Source organism: Ziziphus jujuba, chromosome 8, assembly GCF_031755915.1.
Source record: "Ziziphus jujuba cultivar Dongzao chromosome 8, ASM3175591v1".
Taxonomy (NCBI): Eukaryota; Viridiplantae; Streptophyta; class Magnoliopsida; order Rosales; family Rhamnaceae; genus Ziziphus; species Ziziphus jujuba.
The window spans coordinates 18,514,774-18,523,281 of record NC_083386.1 but is presented as its reverse complement, the minus strand read 5'-3'; positions in this window follow the sequence as shown (position 1 = coordinate 18,523,281).

The window sequence follows — 8,508 nt, the reverse complement described above, 5'->3', positions numbered from 1 at the left end:
TCATACATAGGCCAGGGACAATTAACCAAATCACCACAATTAAATGTATTGAACCAAATCACCGACAAAGTAACTAGAACTCGTGATTCATGGTATTCAATCAACTTTCACTGCCATTCAAGTATTTTATCAAGTAATTAAATCACCGATAAGGTAGCCTAATTACCTGTATATACCCTTGTTTATAAGTAGGAGAGAATGAGTTACATTGCAATTTCATAAAATAGGCAAGCTAAGTTTTATGATAGGTATATACTTAGCAACCTATCTACTATACCAACTCTAAGGTAATACCCATAATTTAAACAAATTAAACCTCATTATAGGTGGTTTTATAAAATTACACTTACTATGTCAACTTCATACTATAGACAAATTAAGTCTCATGACAGATGAATATTTAAAATTCCACACCACTATGCCAATGAGGCACTAAGTCTCATGAAAATTCATAATTATGATATACCAAATCTTGTCACAGGCAATCACTTTAATTGAAAATTATTTAATTTAAACCTTAGGCATTTTTCTTTAAAATTAAGCTGGAAATGGAGATAATTTTCCATAAAATAAAAATAAATAAATAAAACAATGTATAAGATAAATAAGTAAAAATAAATAAGGTTTTTTTTTTTTTTAATTCGGCTATTGACATCATTTGCTGACATCAGCAAACCATGCAAACGACCTACCGTTCAGGTCTTCTTCATGATTCAGCCTTGTTGGGTTTTACTCGTTTCCTAACAAAGGGTCACGGACCCGTATGATTGACCCGCTGAAAACCCACTTTCTAGCCACCATATTCTTCGATTCTGGTGGCGTTTGTTTCATCTGGGTGTGGGCATTGAAACCGTTTGGTCAATTTCGACTAATCTCCCTTAAAACCAATGTCCAAACCCATATATATAGTCATAGGTTCACTTTTTTTTGATGAATTTGAAATGTGTTTCAGACCAAATTGGAGGCGCGAGAACTCTCCATTTGAAACTAAAATCAATTTTCCATAATGCCCAGGTTTTGATTTATGCAAAAACAATTTGTCCCAAAATTATTATTATTATCATTATTATTTTCGGTTTGACAGTGAGATGAAAAACTCGATGCACCCATTCAAACATAGTGTATAAGTGTGTGGCTAGCTTTGATACCAATTGAAAATGCTACCATAAAATAAACAAATTAAGTATGCATCAATCATAGTACTGTATTTTCAAGATCTACATGCATAATTATAATTGTATTTATTTAAATTACTAATATATTAATGTAGTCATTAAATCATTATAAAATTCTTTAATTTGTAAAATATAACAAAGAAACAGAAGCAGTGCCTAATAAACATACTTTTCTTTAACATTTCCCCCTTATGTTTACACTAAACAGGTATTTATTGATACCTCAAACCCTAATTTTTCTATCGTATATATTGTACTAATTTTCCTAATGACTTATCCCCCTATATATATATATATATATATAAATAATTAATAATAATAATAATAATAATAATAATAATAATAATAAAAAAAAAAGCAAAAAATAAATTAATTGGCCTTTTAGAAAGAATAAATTTTTCAGTCCAATTGATTAATTGAAGTATTATAAAGAGTACGAGCCTAATGTCTCTATTAAAAATGTCAATAAACAGGCCAATTCCATTATTAACATAAACAAATTCTGTTCCATTATTAGCGCAAATAAACCTTCTAAATAAGTCATATAATCATGGTTAATCCACACAAAAATCTTTAAAATGGAGATCTCCAGTTTGAAGTTGGTGTCTGCAGAGATTGGTGGCGCTTCTCATCGTGAAGAATTATAAATTTTTTTTCTTTGGTGAATGAGAGGAATTTGAGAGTGAGTGTAGGTTTTGACAATTTTATGTACAGAGTGAGGAATTAGAGACTAACACTCGAATCTCAATTTTATTGTACAAAATTTGGAATGCGTCTGTTTTACCAATACAGAGAAATATCTATATCTCATGATTGAGGTATCTTAGATCTTACAACACTTCTTCCAACTTTATGTCTTGTTGTCGGTTTGGATAATAATTTGTTTTTAATAATAATAAAAAATCATTAGTCATATAGAAAAGGTAAAAAGTATGAGCTTAGGGCCCATATCATAATAATAATAATTATAATAATAATAATAATAATAATAATATTTAACGTCAATATATAACTCATCCCTAACATTGATTTTGTTTCGTATGCTGGTTTTCAATTTACCAAAAGAAATTCCCTAAAAGGGGACGTTTTCTTTTTGATCGTCCAACATTTCCTCATTGTAATGTAGAGTAATAGATACAAATTAATATATTCTACTTTCTATAGAAATTCCCTAAAAGGGGAGGTTTTCTTTTTGTTCGTCCAATATTTCCTCATTGTAATGTAGAGTACTAGACACAAATTAATATATTCTAGTTTCTAATTAAATTTGTGATATTGCATGAAAATGCATATCTACCATTAACATTAATTATTAACTATATGACAAACCCACCAACATGATTGACACAAAGCACGCCGGACAAAACGGTTAAATAAATAAATAAACAAAAAAAAAAAAAAAATCTCAATATGCTAATTTATTACACGAAAACAAAGCTGAAAAGAAATATGATGATGTACGTGTAAAGCATAAATTTAGACATGCGTGTTAAGTACATCAATCCTAGCAATATTGTTTCAAGTCAAAAGATAAAATTTTCCCAAATACCACTAATGCAATTCAGCATCATGTGAAACAAGTTGTTCAAACAAACAAAGAAAACAAAAGAATATGAAACAATTCCCTCGACGTTTAATTATAGAAAACACCTCAAGTCTTTCCTTTTTCTTGCTTAAAAAAACGATTTTAATCACCTAAAATATAATTTACACATGGAAATAAGTATTGTTTCATAAAAAATAAAATAAAAACAAGTGAATGATAAAGCTTTTCTTTTTATGTACTTCATTAATAATTCAGCATATATTTGTGTTTCAATCACGGAAATGAATATTCGTTGGATATCTAATAAAGTATAATAAAAAGTACTTCATTAATTATCGTAGATATAATAAAGTACAACACAAATTTCTATACCCATTTGTCCTAAGTTTTCTTTTTCTTGCTTGGACAGAGACTGGATTCTAGTGATGTAGCAAGGCCTGCACGTTTGAAATATTTGTTAAGTAAATTTTGAGATTTAGGAAAAAATTAAAAACAAAAAAAAGGGGGAGAAAAAAACCAGAGTTAGTGCTAGAAACACAAATTTACTAAATAATGTACAAATATGATGTTTTATCATTTTTATTAAGTAAAAAATTAATATAATATAAATGAATGGAAAATAAATTTTAAAGTGATAAATAAAATTAAATATAAACAATAAAATAATAAGACATTGTTTTCTTATATTACTTGGTAAATAATTTTTGGCACCCATATCTTTTTCTACAAATGAAGCACAATGAATCATGGAATTAAAGTATCATTCTAATAAAAAAGATTAATTGCACTTTATTGTAGAGTTTGTTAAGCCTTCAATTTTCAAACATACCCATTTAGATTTTCAATTTTTCAATTTGTTGTTGATTGATTTAATTTCTAATTTGATTAAACAAATTAATAACTATTTCATCCATAAACTTGGTTTCTATAATAGAATTGAAAATAGTGGAGTTGTGAAGAGAAAGAAGAAAACAACTACATGAACGAAATTATTATCCATTTATTTGGTCAAATTAGATATTGGATCAATATGTAAGAAATTAAAAAATTAAAAATTGACATTGTTATTTTTGAAAATTAAAAACATAAATCATAAAATTTTAAAAGATGAAAATACAAAAATACAAGTAGCGAAAAAAATTAAAATTAATCCTTTCGCATTTTCTTAAGAAAAAAAATAATATAAAAAAGGTCCAAAAGTAGGGAAAAAAATTTATAATGCTCCCCGGAAGCTTTATAACATAAAAGGAGGTCCCACCCTATTATTATTATTATTATTTAATAAATTATCTAAATATAAATTATATATATTTTATATATATATATTTTTTTCCTATATGATTCGAACTGCCTATTTTTATAGGCACAAATAATAATGCTTGACCATTTATACTAACCCATTTCATCGTCCCACCCCGTTATTAGAATGGGGGAGTTGTGCAACCGCAGCACTAGAAATTTGATCCAAAATTTGATTGAAGAGAACGTGATTGACGGCAAGTTGTGGGTCATACATAGAGTGTGTCAGCACCAAAATAAAATAATAATAACAATAAAATCGGGAAGATGTGTCGTGTATCTTTCAGATTACTGTTCCTCTTATCCCTGATTGATATATAGTTGCTCACTGCTCACTCCATGCCCCTTTATTGTTTTGTGCAAAAGAAAACCAAATTATGAAATTTGCGAAGGTTTTGAACCCACCACGTGCTCACAATACTCCTGCCATGTTCATTGATTGGAATGGGTTGGTTCTAACCCAATTTGCAATTCAGAAATTAGATTGATCATTGTCACTGCTGCCAGTAGATTTAGGCTTTTACAAGCTGTATGATACCAATCAGTGCAAACATTAATATATAAAACCAATCTTTATATTCACCGGAAAAAAAAAAAAAGCAATCTTAATTAAAGCAACATGCATGAATCTCTGCTGTTCATCACACTTTTTTACCTTATTTGACTTGCAACTCATTTTTTTTTTTTTTGCATATATCAAACAAATAATATTAGAGATCAGGATTCAACCAGTTCTTTGAGATAATCCCATTAGCCATGATCATTGCTGATAATTTCTAAATATTAGGTTTAACGTATATGATAAAATCCTTCCTTTCAAGCTATTTTTTTAAAAAAAAGTCTAATTCGACCATATCTGGTATAATATATATATATATCGAATAGTTTGCAGCGTATATATACACAGAAAAGTCAATATTTTTTTTTTTCATGAAAAGCATCGGTTTTTTATGTGGTCTGCATCGTAGAATATCTTTATACATATGTGTATATATATATATATATATATATCAACAATTTTAATATAATTTGATAATGGGATGGAGTTATATTATTTTTTCCTATTTAATTATTTATACTTTTTTTTTTCTTACTTCAAATGCTAATTAGTATTAGATATAATTTGTTGGATATTTCAAGTAATTATAACTTGATGGGAAAAAAAATAAATACAAAGACAAAATTGAAACCATTTTTAGCCATTTGTCATGTTCCGTGCAAAAGAGGTGAAATCTTTGAGATTTAGCTGGAAGGTTCTATACTCTCCATGAAAATTCAAAAGAAGTCCGAAAGATTCTAGAAGATCCAAGAGAAACCTAGACTAATGTAGATAGGAATCTCTCTAAAATAATCTTTGTAAATATCTAGTAGAATACTCTAGAACCTCATTTAGATGTATGTCATATCTACGTATCTAGAACATTGTATTCTTATGATACGTGCCAAACCCTCTATATAAATGGTTGGACTTTCTTTTGTAACAAAAATTCAAGCAATACAAGTATTCTCCACATTCTTTCAAACTTTCCTACTTCTTACTCTACTATTTTTAGCTTCCGCATTATGTTGGCTTGTGGACAGGGCTTACTTAGCAAAAGAGCTGTAAAGTGCCACACGAGAGCGTTGGAAAAGTTAAACCCGTGACATACCCCTAACTAATATTGACTAACATTTGAAATAACCAACACAATTAAGTAGAAAATATCAAAAATAAAAAATTAGAAACTAAAACCTTACCAAATGACACCTAAAAAATTTCATTAAGGATAGTGACAAAGTCATTGTTTTTTCATAATCTTTTCTCACCTTTGTGTGTGTGTAGTCAATCTAATATTAAAACATTTTGATGGATTTTCACTAAGGCACATATTAGGACATTATGATGGATTTTCATTGCCAAATGAAATATAAAAAAATTCATTAAAAATACCAATAAAGTTATTGTTTTCTCATAATTTCTCCTCACCTTCGCGCATGTGTGTGTGTTAAAAATGTTTGTTAAAAATACCAATAAAGTCTTAGGATGTGCTGAAGGGTTTTACATAAGAATTTTATATAATTAGTTTCCTATTAGGATGTGTTGAAGGGTTTTCCATAAGAATTTTATATGATTAGTCTATGTGTGTGTGTGTGTGCGTGCATATAATTAGTCTCCTATTTAGGATGTGTTGAAGGGTTGTGTGTGTGTGTACATATAATTAGTCTCATATTAGACATATAATTGGTCTTCTATTAGGATGTGTTGAAGGGTTTTGTGTGTGTGTGTGTACATATAATTAGTCTCCTATTAGGATGTGTTGAAGGGTTTTCCATAAGAATTTTATTTTTAGCTATTGGGTTACTTTAAAAATTTAGATTTAAAGTTATATTTTAAATTTTTATGAACCTAATTAAATACTAAAGCCGTAACAGATAAAGGTTAAATGAATCCTAAAAATATTTATAATTTTTAAAAATCTAATGGCCGATAAGGGATATGAGAATTTTTATATGTAAATATATAAGTAAAATTTCGCTATTGTGATTTTACATACTTCTTGATGGGCGTTTCATGCCCAACACATGTGATGAGGTGCAGAAAAAAAAAAATTGAAGATATGATATGCTTGGCCACATGTGCACATGTGGTGGGATCTGAGATGCCCACCCTGAAGTGGGCATATAACCTCATTCTAAAATTTTATATATATTATACATTTATATTAAATTTTGTTATAAAACATGTACACATCTTTGGTATTGAGGGTGATTCATAGGTTATATCCTCATAAATTATATATAATCGGGTCATATAATCTATTATAATAGGTGGTTTATATATAATCTACTAAGCATTTGAGGACGTGCACGAGGTTCACAACAAAACTATATATATGTATATAGATATGTATAATATGAGTTATTATATAATATGGTTTCTGTAGATTTTAAAAAAAAATGATGGTTTAAAAAAAAAATTATCATTAATCTTATATCGATGCATCAATAAAGATGATCATTTTTATAAAAACTGTTGCGTATTGATAATATAAACGTGGAAAAACCATTCGAATATTTGCACTATAAAATTTTTTTATATATAATGTATGAAATGTTGTTCATTGAAGAACAAATGCTGAAAAAAAAAAAAAAAGGAGATATAGATAGATTTTAAGTTCAAGCATTCTTTAATATCATATATAATGTCATATATATAATGCCAAGAAAACAAATTTTGAAAAGAGAAAAAAGAGGCAGCAGATGATGAGGAATGAAGAACCTGAGTTTATAGTAAGTTATATTCAAGGTGTTGTTGCTATCTATTGCTTGTGCCCCTTTTTTTTTTAGGGACGATCTTGAAGTAATTGCAATGTTTTGCCAGTTGAATATGGGTGGCCTAATAAGAAATTATTAACAATGATATCCATCAAGTTTTTTTTTTTTTGTTCAAACTGAGAATTCATTGATACCAAAAATAGACAAAACATCAACGTAGGACTCGGGAAGCTTCCTCTGGTACACATTTCTAGGTCAAAATCTCAGTACACGTGTGAGGCAACCAACTCAGGTCCATAGGAACTGTTACATGATGGTTTGCCGCCCATTTGCTAACATTGTGGCCAAATTGTTTGCTGTTCTAGGGGCCCAATTAAAATTTACAACTTGGAAATTGGAAATTTTAAGCAAAACGTTAGTAAAGAGGCTTCTGTCTTGGCGTCTATTTCAAAAATCACCTTCGGCCAACCTTGAGTGTGAGCTATCTATAGCTTCTAATTCAGCTACTTCTGGGATTAAGACTCTTGACTGAAATGTGTGGATTGTCAGCACTTTGCCTCTATTGTTCCGAGCTATTATGGCTAGGAAGCTTCCATTTGACCTCATCGTCGCATCTGAGTTAATTTTATGAAACCCACCGGGGGTTTTCGCCAACAGGGGAGGTTTTGGCCATTAGAGACCTTTGGTCTTTGGCTCATGCTAGCGTCTCGTCTGTTTACATCAATCATTTCATTAACCTTATTGCTTATCAATTCTGGTGCTTGCTGGTGCTTGCTGCAAAGACATGACCACTCGTTCATGATAGACTTTGTTCCTAATCCGCCACAAATATTCCAATGTGATAGCTCCATAAATGAAGAAATTCTCTTTTTCTTCCTCATGTATTGGTAGAAAATCTGTTGGATAGACCAAACAGTAGAGGAAAGACATAAGGTTGCTTAAGTTTAGTAATTCCCATCTTAAGCCCCATGGACTTGCAAACCATATCCTTCTGGCTACGTAGTGAAAGAAGACATGTATTTCATCTTCGATGCAAGGGCTCCCATGAACACACTCCTTGTGATCAACAGACATTCCACGTTTTGATAAGTTAGATGCGACATGGAGACCATAATTGGCTAATTTCCACATAAAAAATTTTGGTTTCTCATGGATTTTGCTTTTCCAAATATCCATCGAGTTTTTGTTTAGTATAAAACCCATTTATATGAGACTAGTGCCTATTTGTTTTAG